Genomic DNA, 23,096 nt, shown 5'->3' on the forward strand with positions numbered 1-23,096 from the left:
CCATGATACCCAGTATTATCTCCCAATCCTGATGACTTAACTGGGAAATGGGCTAGATGTAAGAGATCCACCCACTCTACCTTGGGTGCTTGAGACTACCCACAAAAATGGTAATCTCCTGCACCTTAAACATAAAAATATAGAATTTGATGGCAGATAACTACTTGGCCCATCTAGTTTGACCCTTTTTTCCATATTGTTACCTCAAACCCTATTTGTTCCTTATTTCTTTGTAAGGATTAGAGATGTGCACCGGAAATTTTTCGGGTTTTGTGTTTTGGTTTTGGATTCGGTTCCGCGGCCGTGTTTTGGATTCGGACGCGTTTTGGCAAAACCTCCCTGAAATTTTTTTGTCAGATTCGGGTGTGTTTTGGATTCGGGTGTTTTTTTTTTTTTTAAAAACCCCTCAAAAACAGCTTAAATCATAGAATTTGGGGGTAATTTTGATCCTATAGTATTATTAATCTCAATAACAACAATTTCCACTCATTTCCAGTCTATTCTGAACACCTCACAATACTATTTTTAGTCCTAAAATTTGCACCAAGGTCGCTGGATGATTAAGCAAAGCGACCCAAGAGGGTGGCACAAACACCTGGCACATCTAGGAGTGGCACTGCAGTGTCAGACAGGATGACACTTTAAAAAATTGGCCCCAAACAGTACATGATGCAAAGAAAAGAGAAAAAGAGGCGCACTGTGGTCGCTGGACGGCTAAGCTAAGCGACACAAAAATATCACTGGTATTATTCATTCTAATCAATGGTATTATTGGTCCAAATCACTGGAAGAAAATGACAAAATCACTGGAATTATTCATAAACATTTTTAGAAAGTCGCTGCTTTCTGATTACAGAAATCCTCAGATATTCCTGCGAATCCACAATCCCTTCCCAGAGGTAAAAGAAAATGAGAAACCATTGTTTGAGAACGTTTGTTCTCTTTCCCTTACAAAGGAACAAACCACTTTCCAAGAAGACTGATGTTTTGGGGATTATGGAGACAATGTTTTTGAATATAAATCCTAAAGCAGGTGGTGTATTAGAGCAAAAGAGTGCAAGAGACCAGCCATGCAGTTTCTGAAATATTATGACAAAATGTTACTGTATTTCATTAGCACTCATTACTAACTCTGCTAAGTACTGTTTGGTATACTGTATCTGGCTTCCATGAGGTAGTTGTCCATTATTTCAGCTTCCATTGACCTTTTTGAAAGCGGTAGAAGTTATCGATTCTTTTTTTCCCCCCCTATTTTTAATTTTCTCCTGCATAGCCCAGTAAAATGTTGCAATGTTAAGTATTGACTTGTGCCTTCTGGGGGTCCACTTCTTCACCAAACCCAGCCAAATCTCATCCTAACCCTCTGTTCCACGTTCTCTATGTACCCCATCTGTGTCACCCATGTCTGTCTACCCCTCCCCTTTAGATTGTAAGCTCTCACGAGTAGGGCCCTCTTCCCTTATGTGCTTATCATTTGTCTTACTTTAATAATCTTCAACTGTACCACATCCAGCAGTCTTCTGCCACCTGATACTTATTCCAGTGTCATCTGCTGATGTAACTATGTGTATTTACCCTGTACTTGTCCTATACTGTCATCAACTGTAAGTTGCTGTTTTCCTGGTTGATTATTTATGTACTCTGTAATTGGGCGCTGCAGAACCCTTGTGGCGCCATATAAATAAAGGATAATAATAATAATATAGGGTGTATAATGATCCCCAGGTGTATCTCACACATCACACAGTACAGTATATAGGGTGTATAATCCCCAGGTGTATCACACACATCGCTCAGTACAGATTACAGGATGTATAATCACCAGGTGTATAACACAAGTCGCACAGTACAGTATACAAACTGGTCACAACGATGATGCAGATATTGAGCACTGATCAGGAAACTAGAAGTGACACAGAGCTGCAAGATAGAGCAATGGCCTACTGTACTGTACTATATATGTTTACTGCTGGTCACCAAAATGCTGCACTGTCCTTCTATATACTGCTCACAATAATGCAGCACAGATATGGAATGGATACTTGCAGTGACAAAGAGCTGCAAGATACAGCAATGGCCTACTGTACACAACTATATACTGTTGGGTCACCAAAATGCTGCACAGTAATACTATATATACTGCTCACAAAAATGCTGCACAGATATGGAATGGATACTTGCAGTGACACAGCTGCAAGGTACAGCAATGGCCTACTGTACACAACTATATACTGTTGGGTCACCAAAATGCTGCACTGTAATACTATATATACTGCTCACAAAAATGCAGCACAGATATGGAATGGATACTTGCAGTGACACAGAGCTGCAAGATAAAGCAATGGCCTACTGTACACAACTATATACTGTTGGGTCACCAAAATGCTGCACTGTAATACTATATATACTGCTCACAAAAATGCTGCACAGATATGGAATGGATACTTGCAGTGACACAGCTGCAAGGTACAGCAATGGCCTACTGTACACAACTATATACTGTTGGGTCACCAAAATGCTGCACTGTAATACTATATATACTGCTCACAAAAATGCAGCACAGATATGGAACGGATACTTGCAGTGACACAGAGCTGCAAGATAAAGCAATGGCCTACTGTACACCACTATATACTGTTGCATCACCAAAATGCAGTACTGTAATACTATATATACTGCTCACAAAAATGCTGCACAGATATGGAATGGATACTTGCAAATATGGAATGGATACTTGCAGTGACACAGAGCTGCAAGATACAGCAATGGCCTACTGTACTGTACTACTATAAGTATAATTATATACTGGTGGTCCCCAGTCCCCACAATAAAGCACACTGAGCACAGATATTTGCAGCACACTGAGCACAGATATGGAGCGTTTTCAGGCAGAGAACGTAGATATTTTCAGCACACTGAGCACAGATATTTGCAGCACACTGAGCACAGATTACGGACATTTTCAGGGAGAGAACGCAGCCACGTCCTCTCCGTTCAATCTCCGATGCACGAGTGAAAATGGCGGCGACGCGCGGCTCTTTATATAGAATACAAATCTCGCAAGAATCCGACAGCGGGATGATGACGTTCGGGTGCGTTCGGGTTAACCGAGCAAGGCGGGAAGATCCGAGGCTGCCTCGGAACCGTGTAAAATGGATGAAGTTGGGGGGGGGTTCGGATCTCGTAGAACCGAACCCGCTCATCTCTAGTAAGGATATCTTTATGTCTATACTAGGAGCAATTTAAGAGAGGAGGAGGCCCTTATGCTGCCTCCTCCATTCGGGCCCCCTCCACTCTGCTGGCAGCGCATGTGCAGATCACATGGTGAATTACACGGTGGCCCTTTTCCTCATGTGAAGCTGAACCACAAGCCATGAACATAGGCAAGGGCCTCAGCCGTTCCTTGCCACTCCGTGTCGTAAAGGGCATATTGGCAAGTGAACGCTTCTCCTCAGATGATTTTAATTTAGATTTTTGGGTCATTTTACTGAACTTTTATTATTTGGATTTTACATGCTCTCTACTATAACATTGGGCATCAGCCTTGGCAGACGACGTTGATGGCATTTAATAGTCTCTGCCATGACTAGTGGCAGCAGCTCCAGAACTAGGTGGAAGTGGATCTTGATCTTTCCCTATTTTACCCTCCAAATTTTTGTTCTCCATTTTTTAATGTGTGGAATTATATGCCAGTAATATATCTGGAATTAGATGGCAGTAATGTCTGGAATTAGATACCACTAGATAGATACCAGATACCACTGTGACTGGAATGATGATGACCTATGCACAGTGACAGGACAATACCACAGCACCCTACAGCAACAGGATGCAGCACAAGACACTGGACTTTTAGTAATGTATTGTAGTATACTGAGCACCACAATGCAGCACAAGACAATGAGCAGTGATACTGAGCACTGATGAGGATATTAGAACTGACACTGAGCAGCAAGATGCAGCACTGGACTATTGTACTATAGTATACTGGCCACCACAATGCAGCACAAGAGAATGAGCAGTGATACTGAGCACTGATGAAGATACTAGAACTGACACTGGGCAGCAAGATGCAGCACTGGAATATTGTACTGTAGTATACTGGTCACCACAATGCAGCACAAGACAATGAGCAGTGATACTGAGCACTGATGAGGATACTAGAACTGACACTGGGCAGCAAGATGCAGTACTGGACTATTGTACTGTAGTATACTGGTCACCACAATGCAGCACAAGACAATGAGCAGTGATACTGAGCACTGATGAGGATACTAGAACTGACACTGGGCAGCAAGATGCAGTAATGGACTATTGTACTGTAGTATACTGGTCACCATAATGCAGCACAAGGCAATGAGCAGTGATACTGGCACTGATGAGGATACTAGAACTGACACTGAGCAGCAAGTTGCAGCACTGGACTATTGTACTGTAGTATACTGGTCACCACAATGCAGCACAAGACAATGAGCAGTGATACTGAGCACTGATGAGGATACTAGAACTGACACTGGGCAGCAAGATGCAGCACTGGACTATTATACTGTAGTATACTGGTCACCACAATGCAGCACAAGACAATAAGCAGTGATACTGAGCACCGATGTGGATACTAAAACTGACACTGAGCAGGAGGGGTGGTCTTCTGTTTGCCGGCGGTCGGGCTCCCGGCGCTCAGTATACCGGCGCCGGGAGCCCGACAGCCGGCATACCGACAATTATTTTCCCTCGTGGGGGTCCACGACCCCCATAGAGGGAGAATAAAATGGTGTGGCGCGCGTAGCGCGCCACCGTGCCCGTAGCGTGGCGAGCGCAGCGAGCCCGCAAGGGGCTCATTTGCGCTCGCCAAGCTGTCGGTAAGCCGGCGGTCGGGCTCCCGGCGCCGGGATGCTGGTCGCCGGGAGCCCGACCGCCGGCCAGCCATAGTGAACCCAGCAGGAGAGACACACTACTAGTATTACTGAGCAGCAATAAGCAAGCACTGATACTGAGTAAGGTATTGTCTGGTATCCAGCTGTAGGGTATTTTAAGTGTAACATTCCGGTGTTGGTTAAAGGAAGATCGCATGTTCCTGCTTATAGTTATGTGCAGAAGTAGAATATAGATATAAACTGTATTTACTGTATATTATGTATGTGGCGGGAATCCAGAGGAGACCACCCACAAGAGCAGTTGAGAAAGACATCGCCCACCTTTTCAAATCAACCTATGACCTCTCCTGTAATGTAAAGATGCATCTCTGTGTCCAATGGACAAAGGGATTACAGTATCCATTGTATTGCTTTTGGAAGTAGTGTATAAAAAGCCTGTTGCTGCCTGGCCGGTCAGAATACTCTTAACGCTATCTACCTGATTAGCGGAGGACTGGACCAGGAAGCGCATGCGAATATTCTCACGTATGTACATTGACTGTAGCCATTTACTCTGTTGTATTGTAGTGTATAAATTGTATTGTTATCCCCTTCCAGATATATACGCTGAGGTGTCGGAGCCCAGTGTTTAACTACAAATCGGTGTTGTGTCCTCTTTTCCCTGCTAGAGTTTAAGGTGTATTACATTACCTAACTGTATAAGGTTTAAGAGTGTATTGATAAGGTGTGTACGCGCTGCGGGTACTTTGTACCGTCAGCGCTGCATAAGGTTTAAGGTGTAACATCATTGCAGTGCTTTGCTGCATAAGGTTTAGAGTGTAATAATATCATTGCATTGCATTACTAATAAGGTTTAAAGTATATCAAGAGTGTGCGCGCGCTGTTTGTACTTTGTACCCCCAGCGTGGCGTTTGTACGCTAAGTCTGTACACGGTACGGGACTCTGTACGCAAATAGCGTACAAATTACGTAAAGTGCATATTAAGTCTAGCGGCCGCAGCGGCTCCATGGTAAAAGTGTGTTTAAAGGTATAGCTTTATGGTTTAAGATAATATCGACATTATCAATTGGGGTCATCGTCTGGTTTTTCCTCATACCCGCAGCCTAGCAGCTAACGCAGACTTTATCTATCAGCAAAGGGCGGAAGGGTATCCTACGTGAACCTTTTCCTGGCCGTAGAATACACTGGAAACCCTAAGTTATTGCTGATTAGATGGTGTCTGCTCTGCATGGTTTGTAGGGATGCTGGTGGGACCCATAAAGTTAATACGCAAAGCTATTTAAAAAAAATCTGTGAATTTCTATTTGGCGCCAAATGCGCACACAACACAAGCATACACCTGTACTTTGTATTTGTATACCTGCTCGTATTGTTGCCATAAATACTGATTACTAGATTCATTTAGACCTGTACGGAGAAATTTGTTGCTATTTAGTTAAAACATAGACTAAATATTAAGGAAGTAAACGTAAAACACAAATACAGTCTGGCCTAGTTAAACAGGTTTAAACAGAAAGACACTGTGTTGTGTTAAGTAAACGATTATAGGTAATATCGCTTACATTTATAGAAGTGTGGGATTTGTACTATTGCGGACGTACGTTTTTTGTACACGTGTCTCGGACAAAGTACGGGACTGCGTACGCAACGTAAAGACATACGCACGGTCGCGTGTTTACGCAACGTGCGTAACGGTACGACCGCTAAGTACTAATTACACAATAGCATTGTTTAGTTTAGTGGCGGAACAGCAGCCACGCTACAATAGCACAAATTACTCGGTTTCCAAAATTTAGTTTAAATAAAACCTTTTTTACTGTATTACCTCTGGTACTAAGGCTGTTTATCTGAGTGAAAGTTAATTTTCTGTACAGAAAAACCAAAGTGTATTTGAGTGAACGAACATGAGTGTGCAAACATAATAAAGGTTTTGTGGACCCAGGGAATTCGGGATCCCGTAGAAGTGGTACACCAGGTGAGTGGAGACCAGGTGGCGTGAGAATAGCTGGCTCACGTTTCTAGAGATTGAAGTACAAAGGAGCAAGGTAGCAGAGTACCACGGCCTAAGAGGTCAGTGAGGTTTAGAGTACCGCAACCCAGGGGGTTAGCGAGGTTGACCCATATAGGCCAGTTTTTGATACGCTCCGGCTGAGGTTTCGCAGCCTGAAAAATCGATTCCATTGGTCGTACGGCGGATAAGTAACAAGTACCTATACACTGTGCGATTGGACCGCGCGTGAGTGGGTGCAATAGTTAGCGCAACGTGATACTCTTTTTACGAGCTTTGCGTAAAATCGCGGGATTATTAGTGCTGAATATAGCATATGCAAGCGTGATTGGTGTATAATAAAAGTTTAGGGAGTTTTCGCTGGTCTCACTCAGGAACTCTCCAACGACCAATATTTACTGGAAAGGGTAAGTCACTCCCAGAAACTTCCAGTGAATAAAGGTTACACAGGGCCCTAGGTTGGGTACATACCTTCGCTAACGACAGTGTAGGTAGTATTGGCCAACGTGGGCGGTGAGTGGGTGAAAGCACTCGGAGGACTTTCACCGTTGCCTTATATTGAGTATTTTGGTTATTTTTGTGGGATTAGCCAAAAGGACTATACCTGCAAAATATGGGGGCCAGTTGCTCAAGTGAGGGACGGTCAACCAGGGTACATGTTGACATTCCGCGGCCCAGGGGGTCGGCGAGGTACATAATGTGTGAGAAGCATGGACCACACACAGAAGTTTTTTGCAATGAATGGGAACGTATGACTGCGGAAGATAGGGAACCATTCCCTAAGGTAGGCAGTTTTGAACGAGAGGTATTGCAGAATTTAAGGATTAGGATATGTCTGATAAAATCCCAAAAGCAAAGGGTCAGACACACAAACTGTTTAAATTTATGGCAGCAAGAGGGCGATATGCAAAGGGAACTAGCTTACGCAGCAGGTTCCAAACCTAGCAGGAAAATGATGGCAACCGCACCACCACTACCGTATATTGTAGGGGAGAAAGTGGCTACAGACAATGACATATTGGTATCTGATAAGAGTATAGTTGATGAATGTACTAATGCTAATCTGTGCAAGTTGTATCCCATTTTAAACTTTCCTCAGGACTGCGAGCAAGAAGATGAGCCAAGCACGATATCGGCACTCTCTCTAGCAGCCACCATACAGAACACTCAGGTGGGCACGGCCCAACCAGTAAGATCAGTTGTAAGGCCACCTAGCGGAGGGATGGGTGAGGTCGTGTCCACATGTAAGTATGGTACCATACTTTATGCAGAAACAATAGCACCTCAGATTGTGGAGTCAACTCAGAATGATGTAATTGAATTAAATCCTGTCAGGGTGATCGCAGTCCCCAATGGGAAGACTGACGCTCAGGGAGTCACTCCCATCAGGAACATTGCTATGCATTGTCCTTGGTCCCGGACAGAATTGAGGACAATTTTGTCTAAATTTCCCGATCCCAGAAAGGATCTAGTCGCATGCCAGAGGTTTATTAAAGAATTAAGTAACGCCACCGAACCCACAAACAAAGATTGGCGAACAGTGCTACGAGTATTTTTACCTTCCAATATTGACCCCGCGAAATTCATTACTGATTGTAAATTAGACGCAGAAGTACCTCTCACTGATGAGTACACTCAGGAGAATGTACGACAGATCAATCTGCAATTAGGAGTATATTTCCCTACTGTTGTCAAATGGAATAAAAAAAATTCCATAAGACAAAAAGAAGGTCAAATGGCATCTGAATATTTCCACCGAGCACTGCAGGAAATGGCTAGATTCACTGGGGTCGAGGACATTAAGGAAAATGTACATCACAGGGAGGTAGCTGTGTCAGTATAAATGGACGGGTTAAGAGAGACATTAAGAACAAGGGTACAAACCACTCTACCTAACTGGAGAGGTATCTCGGTGGCTGCATTAAGAGAGTCCGCTCTCGAGCACGATCGGAACGTCATTAAGCACAGGGAGTCACAGGGGGATAAGCTGATGACAGGAAGTATAAATGCCCTTACAACCAAACCACATCAGCTAAAACCCCAGACCCCTGATGGTAAGTCACGTTTAGTAGTATGCTATAACTGTCGGAAGGAAGGACATATTACACGAAACTGTAGTTATAAAGGCACACATAAGGTATATCGACCCCCTAGACCAGGATATGAACCACATTATAATACACATGATAGGGATCAGGGATCGCATAGGAGAAGTTATGAGCCGCATGCAGGGGAAACAAGGAGGTACCCACCAAGGAGGGACTGGCAGACCTCCGAAAATTCTCCGTTACCCCCCTTACATATTGTAGCTACCAGCGCGCTCCGGGAGGGTCACAATATACAATAGGGGTTGGGCCACACCCGTAGTCTGCAGCCAGTGAAGTTGATTGCTAGCCTTGGTAGTGAACCTGAGGTCACAGTTGATGTAGCTGGTAGATCACTACCTTTTCTTGTAGATACAGGGGCGGCCAGGTCAGTGTTAAATTCAACGGCAGGTATGAAAACCACGGGTAAAACAATTTCGGCAATGGGAGTAACAGGAGTAGTACAACAGTACAACACTACCCTTTGAGTATACCTGCGGAGATTACGATAGGGCCTTTGCAGACCAAGCATTCCTTTTTGTTAGCTGCATCAGCTCCGACTAATCTACTTGGGAGAGATATATTGTGTAAAATGGGGTGTGTCATATATTGTACTCCTGAGGGTGTCTTCTTGGATATACCCGAGATTCACATTTAGGACTCTGCTGGTATAGACAGGTGTCCATCCAAGGTAGAGGAAATGATATCACAAATACCGGGATCCCTCTGGACCAAAGATGGACAAGACACTGGATTGTTGGCGAAAGTAGCTCCCGTAGTAGTGCAAATAAAAGATGGTAGGATAGCTCCAAAAATCCCACAGTATCCTCTGAAGCCAGAGGTGGAATTAGGAGTGTACCCAGTCAGAGTGCTTGCTACAACAGGGCATCCTAGTTAGGACATCCAGCACTGCCAATAGTCCCATCTTCCCTGTGAAAAAGAGTGGGGGGAGGGGTTACAGGCTACTGCAGGATCTAAGAGGGATAAACAAGATAGTTGAGAGCCAATTCCCAGTAGTGCCAAATCCAGCTGTCATCCTCATGCAAATTTTTTACTTTTCATTGCATTTTTATGTTGCATACCTATGGTGCATTCACCATATTATTTTAGATATTTTAATATTAAAAAAGTATTATTAATACATCTATACTATTGTTGGTACATCTTTGGAATAGCGCAGCCTCTATATTTGTTTTTTGTTTACCTCATGCAAATTCCCCCTACTGCAAAATTTTTCACTGTCATTGACCTCTGTTCTGCTTTCTTTTCTGTCCCTTTGCACCCTGACAGCCAATACCTGTTTGCATTCACATACAGGGTAGTACAGTATACCTGGACTCGCCTACCCCAAGGTTTCATTGACAGCCCAAGTATTTTCTCCCAGGCTTTGCATGACTGTTTACAATCCTTTCAACCTGAGAGCGGATCAGTATTAATACAGTATGTAGATGACTCACTGCTGTGTTCCGATTCACTCGAATCGTCCTTGACAGACACGAAAAAGCTTATGTTTCATCTTTCCCATACGGGACACAAGGTTTCAAAGGATAAATTGCAGTTGTGCCAGACCAGGGTAAAATATTTGGGATATTGCTTGACGCAAGGCCTTAGACACCTTACCGCTGATAGAATACAGGCGATTCGCGACACGACTCTGCCACAAACCCAGCAACAGATCCGCACTTTTCTTGGAATGTGTGGGTACTGCCGAAACTGGATCCCAGGGTTCTCCATACTGGCTTTACCTTTGCAAGAAATGGTCTCTTCAAACAAACCAGATCGGATGTTGCACACAGATGAGTCCGAACTGGCATTTGAGAGACTCAAACAGTGCCTATCACAGGCACCTGCATTAGGCATGCCAGATTATGGGAAACCCTTTGAACTGTATGGTACGGAAAGTGCTGGGTGTGCGGCAGGTGTCTTAACCCAGAGACATAGTGATGCCAGCAGGCCGGTAGCTTACTACAGTGCACAGTTGGACACCGTAGCGCGGTCTCTCCCCACATGCTTGCGAAGTGTTGCAGCGATAGCTTTGCTAGTGAGTAAAAGCAAAGACGTAGTGTTAGGACACAACCTGACAGTCCATACGCCTCATGCAGTGTCAGCCTTACTGAACTCCGCCCAAACCAGACATGTCTCATCAGAGCGGTTTACAAGGTGGGAATTAGCACTAATGGCCCCTGTAAACATCACCATAAAGAGATGCAGCGCACTAAATATTGCAACTTATCTGCCGAGTGTGCCTGGACAGGCACAAAGGGTGGAGGATGAGAATGATGGTGAAGGAGGTTTTAGTGCAGATACTGACACGCATGATTGTATGGAATATCTGAACCAGACTTTCACCGCGAGACCTGACATTAGTGACAACCCACTGGAAGGCGTAGATTTTACTTTTTACACTGACGGTAGTTGCCACAGACAGACGGACTCGGGAGACTTGTGTACTGGATACGCAGTTGTAGATGACAGAGGTATCATAGAAGCTGAACCCCTGAGCCCACCGCACTCAGCACAAGTTGCTGAGCTGGTCGCCCTAACCAGAGCGTGTGAATTGGCCAAGGGTAAGTCAGCCAATATATATACATATTCTAGGTATGCCTTTGGAGTAGTGCATGATTTCAGGGCCCTATGGCGCCTCAGAAATTTCATGACGGCAGCTGGCACACCTGTAGCGCATGCATCCCACATAAAAAGGCTTCTAACAGCGATACAAGAACCAGACAGAGTGGCTGTTATGAGGTGTAAAGCACATACTTACAACCAATATCCAATCTCACTTGCTAACAGCCGGGCAGACGAAGCTGCTAAATCAGCAGCCAGCACCCCCATACACACAGATATCACATCACTGATGATATTCAACACCATCAACACACAAAAATTGAAATGCAAAATTTGTGTTCTCCACAGGAAAAGGCAGTCTGGAGGTCAAAGGGATATGGCCAGGAGTCCTCAGGACTCTGGACAGATGGACAGGGTAAGCCAGTGGCCCCCAGAGCATATCTTCCAAGCTTAGCTGAGGCGGCACACGGTCTGACTCATCTGGGTAAAGAGGGTATGTGTAAGCAGGTGAGAGCCTACTGGTGTGCGCCAGGATTCTCTTCTCATGCGGGTAAGAGAGCAATGACATGTCTTATTTGCTTGAGGAAGAATATTGGAAAGTCAATACCAACAGAACCATCCCATATCCCGCCGACAGACGGCCCTTTTCAGGTAATACAGATTGATTTCATACAGTTACCACCCTGTAGGAATTTAAAATGTGTTAGTCTGTATTGATGTGTTTACCAATTGGTAGAAGCGTTCCCTGCTGCCACAAATACTGCTACGTTCACTGCAAAGAAAATTGTGCAGGAATTTGTGTGTAGATATGGTATCCCTAGAATAATTGAAAGCGATAGGGGTACCCATTTTACAGGTGAAGTCTTTCAGGTTATGTGCAAACTGATGGGAATTAATAGCAAGCTGCACACACCGTACCGCCCACAGGTGAGTGCGAAGGTGAAGAGAGTAAACAGCACTATTAAGAATAAGCTGAGCAAAGTGATGGCTGAAACTGGATTGTTGTGGCCAGAAGCCTTGCCACTATTATTGTACAGCATCAGAACCACTCCCAGGTCCCCCCTTAACCTATCACCCTTGAGAGATTATTTTTGGTCGACAGCCCCATGTAATGATAGACCCCCAGGATAATTTGAAATGCAATAACGAAGTGACTGTAAAATATTTGGTTAAGATGAGCCAACATCTGAGGAATCAAAACAAAAATCTAAAGCTGGTGATTCCTGACCTACCAAACAGTAATTGTCATGACATTGAACCTGGGGATTATGTAATGATTCGAAATTTTCTAAGCTCAGGTTACCTCATTGACAGGTGGGAAGGACCGTACCAAGTCTTACTAACCAGCACAACAGCGTTAAAAGGTTGCCGAAAGAGAGACTTGGGTCCACTTGTCCCACTGTAAGAAGGTCGCTGACCCAGAGAGAACCCGTGACAAAGAGCAGAGTGTAGAGAACATCATATCACTGTAGTGTCTGTTCCTGGAAGGTTGAGAGGCAGGACTGTTGTCACGGCACCTGAGCGCGGAGAACAACAAGACCAGAGGCGGTTGTCGCACCCGTTTTTCTTTTTTATTATTTTCTCCATCTCCCACTACCCTCCTTCTCTCCTTCCCTTTTCCTCCCCCTTCTTGTTTCCTTTCTCTCCCCTTAACAAGATTGACTTACCCCAAGAGACTGCGTTCCGGGTTTTACTGTTAAACCTGTTGTTGACCAGAACAGTCTGTTTCGGTGAGAGTCCCAGAGAGGTCAAGAAAGGATCTGGAATGGGTTCTGATGGCGAGGACGGATTTATAGAATTCCAAGAGCAACACATCACTCGAGCAAAGGCGAGTATCAGAAAACGATCTGGTAGTCAGGGAGCTCGGAGGCACTGTGAAGGGTTATTGGCTGAGGAAAATTGCATTTGTAGGAATTGTGAGAATATAGTTGAGGATGGGTGCATCCAGAGATGTCAGTCCAGCCTTAATATCAACATGGACCGTCATCCATTGAGTGATTACCACTCACTAGTGGGTAAGGTTTTAAACCAAACAGAATGCTGGGTGTGCTCACAAGTAACTCAAGGTCAGAGCAAGTCAGGATTAGTACCGTACCCTTTAGCAATAGATGAGGTACTCGAATTACGGGGTGGGAGACCGGTGGACAAGAAATGTAATAGTTCTAGGCCCCCTAGTTTGAAGCTCCACCAGTATCATGTAGATAGATCCTTATTATGCTTCAACATTTCCAATTTCCGAAAACCAGGAAATTGGGAGGTGACGTGGAATAACCTGACCATGGCCTTTTAGCACAGAGCTGATAGGATACCCATAGACTCTGAACTTGTACGCCAAATAGCCAACAGTGGAAGGTATTTTCGGTATAGGTATACTCGAGGAAGCAAGACCATGTGGGTTGGAGAAGTATCACCAGGGTACTGTGCTCATATCATCCAGCCTGATACTTGTACTGAGCAGATGGGAGAACTAGGGATTGGGTTTTTCACTTGGAATGTTTTTAATATGGTAATGTCATATTCTGTCCCATATGTTCTCCCCGATGATGCCTATTTCATATGTGGGAGGAAGGCGTATAAGTGGCTTGCCCCAAACTCAGAGGGATTGTGTTATGTTGGAAGAGTGTTGCCAGAGGTCATGACCATAACCCATGATAAGATGAAAGATGTTCACCGCAGTGCTCAGGCTTCTTATACTCATACTCACTATAAACACATCGTTAAGAGACACCTCATAGATAGGACAGAGCACGTAGCCTCTGATTTGATCCACGAATCCACCGGGATTCAATTCCTTTTCGCATTAGACATCACCCGTACTGCCAGAGGAATTATAAATTATAGGTACATCCATGTGCTAGCGAACTTGATAGATAATATCACTGAGATGTATGACGACACCTTCAGGTATATGGGTAGGGCGCTGCAAGCTTACAAGACAGAACTGATCCAGCATAGGATGGTCCTCAAATATATCACAGCTGTGACGGGTGGGTACTGTGTCACTTTGGCAACTCAATATGGTGTGAAGTGCTGCACGTATATTACAAACAGCACTGACGACCCAACCGAGATCATCGATCAAAAGATGGACGATATCTTGCAGTTGAAGTGGGAGTTCCGAAGGAGACACAACCTTACCCTGACTGCTGTGAGTAATGAACTGACCGGCTGGGTCTCATGGTTGAACCCACGAAATTGGTTCTCAGGTTTAGGAGAGTGGGCTCAAAATGTTATCATGTGTAGGGAAGTTTCTCCATTGTATCCTGGGAGTCGTTATAATAATTGGTTTGATATTTAGGTGTGTTCGAATCCTAACGCGGCGCAAGCACGGCACAAAATTGATGAGTTTAAGGAGCGGGGGCATTGTCACAGCAGCAGATTTAATTTACGACGCATCCATAGAGACAATGTTATGATAAGGATTGCAAATGAATTCCATGGCCTGTTTCTTTCACCCGTTTTTCCTTTGTCTCCCCCTTTGCCCAGATACACCGATCCGGAAAAGACATCGACTATACCCAAGAATGATTACGAAAATGTTATGTGAATGTATTTTAGATATGTGTCTTATCTTCATCTCTACAACCTTCAGTTAGTGACACACATAGTCGACAGGTGATATCCACATATATTAGCACTCACATATGTTCCCCCTCCATGTATCATCAACTAAATGTGCACCCCATTTATTGGAACAAGAAGCCGAAAAGAGCTCGGTAGTGTTTGTTGGCCCACTTACAGACCCTCAATACGGGATAAGAAGGATTTAATGTGTACTTCGCAATACCTCGAAGCTTATCTAGAACCTATACAGCATGATGATACATGCCCCTCAGACATGGATTCATACATACATACTTTTACTATCCCACTAGGTCATACATTTCCCGCCTACACCTCTCCTCCTACCATCCAACCATCTGTAGATATTGTATTGTATATTTTTCTGTTTAGTGTTTAGATAGTGGCAGCTATTGTTGACTGCCAAAGGGTGGACTGTCAAAGTCGAAAAATATTCCAGTACACACATCACGTACTAACCACACACACATGCCCGCTGCGCGTGCACTTGTTCCGCCGTGCGTGCACATATCCGCAATTTACGTATGGTCGCTCCCGCAGTCCTGCGCGTGGTATGGGTATTTACGGCAGAGATTGTGAGCGCATAGAGGGTTATCAAAACATTACATATTTAATCCAAATAGTGCACATTGTACACATAGCCCCCCTGCACCACATCAGCAAGTATCAACAGTTTAAATGATTCCAGGACTAAGGGATTCGCCTTTGCATGATAGGAAGGTACAGACTAAGGTTATAAGGTGATGTCTGGTATCCAGCTGTAGGGCATTTTAAGAGTAACATTCCAGTGTTGGTTAGAGGAAGATTGCATGTTCCTGCTTATAGTTATGTGCAGAAGTAGAATATAGATATAAACTGTATTTACTGTATATTATGTATGCGGCGGGAATCCAGAGGAGACCACCCACAAGAGCAGTTGAGAAAGACATCGCCCACCTTTTCAAATCAACCTATGACCTCTCCTGTAATGTAAAGATGCATTTCTGTGTCCAATGGACAAAGGGATTACAGTATCCATTGCATTACTTTTGGAAGTAGTGTATAAAAAGCCTGTTGCTGCCTGGCCGGTCAGAAGACTCTTAACGCTATCTACCTGATTAGCGGAGGACTGGACCAGGAAGCGCATGCGAATATTCTCACGTATGTACATTGACTGTAAACATTTACTCTGTTGTATTGTAGTGTATAAATTATATTGTTATCCCCTTCCAGATATATACGCTGAGGTGTCGGAGCCCAGTGTTTAACTACAAATCGGTGTTGTGTCCTCTTTTCCCTGCTAGGGTTTAAGGTGTATTACATTACCTAACTGTAAGGTTTAAGAGTGTATTGATAAGGTGTGTACGCGCTGCGGGTACTTTGTACCGTCAGCGCTGCATAAGGTTTAAGGTGTAACATCATTGCAGTGCTTTGCTGCATAAGGTTTAGAATGTAATAATATCATTGCATTGCATTACTAATAAGGTTTAAAGTATATAAAGAGTGTGTGCGCGCTGTGTGTACTTTGTACCCCCAGCGCAGCGTTTGTGCGCTAAGTCCGTACATGGTACGGGACTCTGTACGCAAATAGCGTACAAAGTACGTAGAGTGCATATTAAGTCTAGCGGTAAAAAGTGTGTTTAAAGGTATAGCTTTATGGTTTAAGATAATATCGACACTATCAGAACGTAGCCACGTCCTCTCCGCTCTCTCTACAATGTACGCGTGAAAATGGCGGCGACGCGCGGCTATTTATATAGAAGCCGAATCTCGCGAGAATCCGACAGCGGGATGATGACGATTTGCCTCGTTGGGCTTTCCGAGTCAAGCGGGAAGAACCGAGTCTGACTCGGACCCGTGTAAACCACGTGGAGTTCGGGGGGGGTTCGGTTCTCAGAGAACCGAACCCGCTCATCTCTAATATTCAGTGAGGGGAGGTGAGCCAGGGTCTACCCAGCTGCTCAGGGAGCGTTGGGCACCCCCACAAAATGGGTCCAATGTCCAGTGGTGTAAGTTCGTCCCTGTTGCCCGGAGGCAAGATAAATATTGGTGCCCCCCCTTAGATAAATATATGTTTGTATGTGTGTGTATGTGTGTGTGTGTGTATGGCGAATTCTGGAAAAAATATATATACAGTATACATTTCATTGTCTTTTATTTTAAATCACACAGTTCTTAGCAGTCATACATGACCTGGCAAACTGATAGCAGACACTTTACTGATTTATTTGCTCCTGTACATGAAGCATGAGAATTCTAACTATATGAAATTACATGTAGTTGTCATAGAAGTAACTTCATATAGTTAAAATGCTCATACTTCCTATACAGGAGCAAACAGCTTCCAGTGTAATAGGTCGTGGTTTCTAATCCTGTGTATGACGCTTGTAAAATGTGTATCTACAGTATAATAAAAAGTAGAGATAATCGGGTTCGGTTCGTCAAGATCCGAACCCCCACGAACTTCACCTATTTTACACGGGTCCGAGGCAGCCTCGGATCTACCCGCCTTGCTCGGTTAACCCGAACGAGGCCGAATGTCATCATCCCGCTGTCGGATTCTCGCGAGATTTGTATTCCATATAAAGAGCCGCTCGTCACCGCCATTTTCACTCGTGCATTGGAGATTGAACGGAGAGGACGTGGCTACGTTCTCTGCCAAAAAAGCTCCACATCTGTGCTCAGTGTGCTGCAAATATCTGTGCTCAGTGTGCTACAAATATCTACGTTCTCTGCCTGAAAAGCTCCATATCTGTGCTCAGTGTGCTACAAATATCTGTGCTCAGTGTGCTGCATTGTGGGGACCACCAGTATATAATTATAGTAGTACAGTACAGTAGGCCATTGCTGTATCTTGCAGCTCCGTGTCAGACTCAGTTCTAGACAGTATCTTGATCATCAGTACTCAATATCTGCTGCATTGTTGTGTGACCAGTATATACTATATATTATATATATAGTACAGTGCAGCATTTTGATGACCACCAGTATAGTAGTACAGTACAGTAATCCATTGCTGTATCTTGCAGCTCCGTGTCACTGCAAGTATCCATATCTGTGCTGCATTGTTGTGAGCAGTATATATAGTAGTACAGTGCAGCATTTTGGTGACCAACAGTATATAGTTGTACAGTACAGTAGTCTATTGCTGTATCTTGCAGCTCTGTATCGCTGCTAGTATCCATATCTGTGCTGCATTGTTTTTGAGCAGTATATATATAGTAGTACAGTGCAGCATTTTGGTGACCAACAGTATAAAGTTGTATAGTACAGTAGTACATTGCTGTATTTTGCAACTCCGTGTCACTGCAAGTATCCATATCTGTGCTGCATTGTTGTGAGCAGTATATATAGTAGTACAGTGCAACATTTTGGTGACCAACAGTATATAGTTGTACAGTACAGTAATCCATTGTTGTATCTTGCAGCTCCGTGTCACTGCAAGTATCCATATCTGTGCTGAATGGTTGTGAGCAGTATATATAGTAGTACAGTGCAACATTTTGGTGACCAACAGTATATAGTTGTACAGTACAGTAGTCCATTGCTGTATATTGCAGCTCTGTATCACTTCAAGTATCCATTTCTGTGCTGTATTGTTGTGAGCAGTATATATAGTAGTACAGTGCAGCATTTTGGTGACCAACAGTATATAGTTGTACAGTACAGTAGGCCATTGCTATTGATATAATAATATTACAGGCCTATAATTCCACACATTAAAAAATGGAGAACAAAAATGTGGAGGGTGAAATAGGGAAGAATCAAGATCCACTTCCACCCATTGCTGAAGCTGCTGCCACTAGTCATGGCAGAGACGATGAAATGCCATCAACGTCGTCTGCCAAGGCTGATGCCCAATGTCATAGTAGAGAGCATGTAAAATCCAAAAAACTAAAGTTCAGTAAAATGACCCAAAAATCTAAATTAAAAGCATCTGAGGAGAAGCGTAAACTTGCCAATATGCCATTTACGACTCGGAGTGGCAAGGAATGGCTGAGGCCCTGGCCTATGTTCATAGCTAGTGGTTCAGCTTTGGGTTGGGGTTTTGGAACCTGCACTGGACCGGATTGTGAGTGAATGTAAAACAATTTTTAGATCATGAAAGGCATGACTGATGACCAACATATAGCTACCGACTTGGCCGACTTGGCTTTTGCGGTAGAACTGAGTTGGTGGTGCTCCCGGACGTTAGTTCAGAGCAAACTATTGTGAGGATTTTTTTTCAAAGAAGCAAAAAGAAAATAATGTTTTATTGTCTCTCTGGGGCACTCTTTGTATAAATCAATATGCTGATATGTAATAGTGTGAGGTACACTGTAAGTGTGGGATTAAAACTTAACATTTATTTTATTAGACAGATGAAAATATTGTTGTTAATATCAACAACAATAGCTTTAAAAAAGTATTATATAACAATATAGAGGTATGTTACTCACGTATTGTGGGGTAGGTGACAGGTTGTTTGCACACCCACTGTATTTTGAGTGAGTATTGATATTTGATGTTTATCAAAGCGAAAATTTGAAATCTCTTGTTTTCTCAACTTATGAATTGTTATATATAAATATAATCATAAGAGAGAAACAAGAGACCCGGCTTTTCCAAGTCTGAACTCCTTCTGAGTGAGTAAGCATAGGCACGGGATCTGATATTGATATTGTAAGTATTGGTAGCTAATTCATCCTGGGTGCATCAACGGAAAGGTATGATCCTTGATACTACAGTACCCGGTATTCCCAGAGGGTCTCCCTTTCTGGTACTGACCAGGCCCAACGCTGCTTGGCTTCCAAGATCAGACGAGATCGGGCATGTCCAGCATGGTATGACTGTAGATACTTAGGCAAACATCCAACAGCGTATAGGAGTACCCAATTAAATGAAGGAGTATTGAAACAAAATAGAAATTTTACAAGTGTCAGCCGAGTGAGACTAGACCTGCTGGTTCACAATTGAAAAATGGACAGAAATTATGTAGCACTTCTGCTGTCCACTAGAGCGCCCCTGTTGCCATAATTGGCATTGCAGAGGACAATCCTTTAATTGTGCGTGAGAAAGTGCTCAGAAGAAAAAGTAAGCAAAGGTGAAGAAATACAGAAAATTTGCAGAAAGATTGCAAATAAAGGAGAATAAAAATATTTTTTGAACAAGAAGTTGCACAAGAAAAAGAGTACAGGAAAATAGTAATAATAATAATAATAATAATAATAATAATAATGTACCCTATTTGTTGAGGTATATTGTATTGCTGACAACACATTTTTCTGTCTGTCCCAAATAGGGATTTATTTACATCAAATTGTAAAGAGACATGGAAAGCATCAAAGCATAGAGAATTAAATCCTAATTATTAAGGTATACTGCTTTGCTGAGGACACAATTTTCTATGTCTATTCCAGACAGGGATTTATTTGCATCAAATTATGTTTGTTCATGAAAACAGAAGGGAATTTTTCCACAGATAAGGGTACATATGAAAATCAAAAACCATGCAAGAAATTGTCTGGTGATAATGATGCTTTAGTTATGAAATATAGATAACTGATAACCATTTATAAATTGGAATTAAGAAGCTAGATAAACCACAATATTACCATATGCTATCTCTTAATACATAGAGAGACATAAAAAATTCCACATTGGAAAACAACACACTATTTGTTAAGGTATACCCCGTTATTAAGGCACAATTCTAAACATATTTTTTGTTATATTTGTCACAAATTGTGAGGACAAGTGGTGTGCAAAGGAACATATGTTATAATGTAAGATTCTTTCAAAAGGGTTGTGCTCATATGCTTAAGTTTGTAGGTATTTAAATAAGCATGCTCTCCTTCTCCTGGAATACTTCTGATCTCTTTAGCTCCTAAGCTGTCTCATTGCTGTGTTAAGATAGAAAATATATTTGTTAATTGTACACAGACTAACACCTGATATAAGATCTCCCTACAACAATTAAGGGTACACAAATTCTGTATGCGTGTGTGCAATAACCAGGGAATATAGCAGGTGCTGTTATCATGAGAGCTGGTGCTCAGACAGATAATCGCTGTCTGTGCGTTATGCACAGAGTGGGATAAGCAAATCCCCGCTACCGTCGTGTAGCGTTTGTGGAAGCTGGGGATTGGCAGCCTATAGGGAGAGCTGATAGAGTCAGTGGTTCAGCTTCACATGAGGATGGAAGCATTCATCCTCCCGCTAGAAAAATGAAAAGAGTTAAGCTGGCAAAAGCACAGCAAAGAACTGTGCGTTCTTCTAAATCACAAATCCCCAAGGAGAGTCTAATTGTGTCGGCGGTTGCGATGCCTGACCTTCCCAACACTGGACGGGAAGAGGTGGCTCCTTCCACCATTTGCACACCCCCTGCAAGTGCTGGAAGGAGCACTTACAGTCCAATTCCTGATATTCATATTGAAGATGTCACTGTTGAAGGATGAGGATATGGGTGTTGCTGGCGCTGAGGAGGAAAATGACAAGGAGGATTCTGATGGTGAGGTGGTTTGTTTAAGTCAGGCACCCGGGGAGACACCTGTTGTCCATGGGATGAATATGGCCATTGACATGCCTGGTCAAATGACAAATAAAAAATCACCTCTTCGGTGTGGAATTATTTTAACAGAAATGCGGACATCCGGTATCAAGCTGTGTGTTGCCTTTGTCAAGCTGTAATAAGTAGGGGTAAGGATGTTAACCACCTAGGAACATCCTCGCTTACACGTCACCTGGAGCGCATTCATCAGAAGTCATTGACAAGTTCAAAAACTTTGGGTGACAGTGGAAGCAGTCCACTGACAACTAAATCCCTTCTTCCTCTTGTACCCAAGCTCCCAGTGCAAACCACACCACCAACTCCCTCAGTGTCAATTTCCTCCTTAGACAGGAACGCCAATAGTCCTGCAGGCCATGTCACTGGCAAGTCTGACGAGTCCTCTCCTAACTGGGATTCCTCCAATGGATCCTTGAGTGTAATGCCTACTGCTGCTGGCGCTGCTGTTGTTGCTGCTGGGAGTCAATCGTCATCCCAGAGGGGAAGTCGGAAGACCACTTGTACTACTTCCAGTAAGCAATTGACAGTCAAACAGTCCTTTCCGAGGAAGATGAAATATCACAGCAGTCATCCTGTTGCAAAGTGGATAACTCAGGCCTTGGCAGCTGTGTTGGTGTTAGACGTGTGTCCGGTATCCACCGTTAATTCACAGGGACTTAGAGAATTTCTTGAGGTAGTGTGTCTTTGGTACCAAATCCTATCTAGGTTCCACTTCTCTAGGCAGGCGATACCGAGAATGTACACAGACGTCAGAAAAATAGTCACCAGTGTCCTAAAAAATGCAGTTGTACCCAATGTTCACTTAACCACGGACATGTGGACAAGTGGAGCAGGGCAGGCTGAGGACTATATTACTGTGACAGGCCACTGGGTAGATGTATTGCAGCAGCAGCGGCACCAGTAGCAGCAAATAGTTCTTAGGCAGGCTACGCTTTGTATCACCGCTTTCCATAAAAGGCACACAGCTGACAACCTCTTACGGAAACTGAGGAACATCATCGCAGATTGGCTTAACTTAATTGGACTCTCCTGGGGATTTGTGACATCGGACAATGCCACCAATATTGTGCGTGCGTTACATGTGGGCAAATTCCAGCACGTCCCATGTTTTGCACATACAATTAATTTTGTGGTGCAGAATTTTTAAAAAAATTACAGGGGCGTGCAAGAGATGCTGTCGGTGGCCCGAAGAATTGCGTGTTACTTTCGGCATTCAGCCACCGCGTGCCGAAGACTGCCCCTCCATCAGCTGATGCAAGAGGTGGTAACGAGGATGAATTCAACCCTCTATATGCTTCAGAGGATGGAGGAGCAACAAAAGGCCATTCAAGCCTATACATCTGCCTGCGATATAGGCAAAGGAGGGGGAATGCACCTGACTCAAGCACAGTGGAGAATGATTTCAATGTTGTGCAAGGATCTGCAACCCTTTGAACTTGCCACATGTGAAGTC

General features: G+C 43.6%; 1 protein-coding gene and 1 pseudogene across 1 annotated transcript in view; both read right to left on the reverse strand.

Moving 5' to 3' along the window:
- The window catches only part of LOC134910984 (proton-coupled folate transporter-like), a 668,553-nt gene that overhangs the window by 380,014 nt on the left and 265,443 nt on the right, over positions 1-23,096 (reverse strand). The window lies entirely within an intron of this gene.
- On the reverse strand, positions 19,815-19,933 carry LOC134912958 (5S ribosomal RNA; annotated as a pseudogene).

The sequence above is a fragment of the Pseudophryne corroboree genome, chromosome 4, assembly GCF_028390025.1.
Source record: "Pseudophryne corroboree isolate aPseCor3 chromosome 4, aPseCor3.hap2, whole genome shotgun sequence".
Lineage (NCBI taxonomy): Eukaryota > Metazoa > Chordata > Amphibia > Anura > Myobatrachidae > Pseudophryne > Pseudophryne corroboree.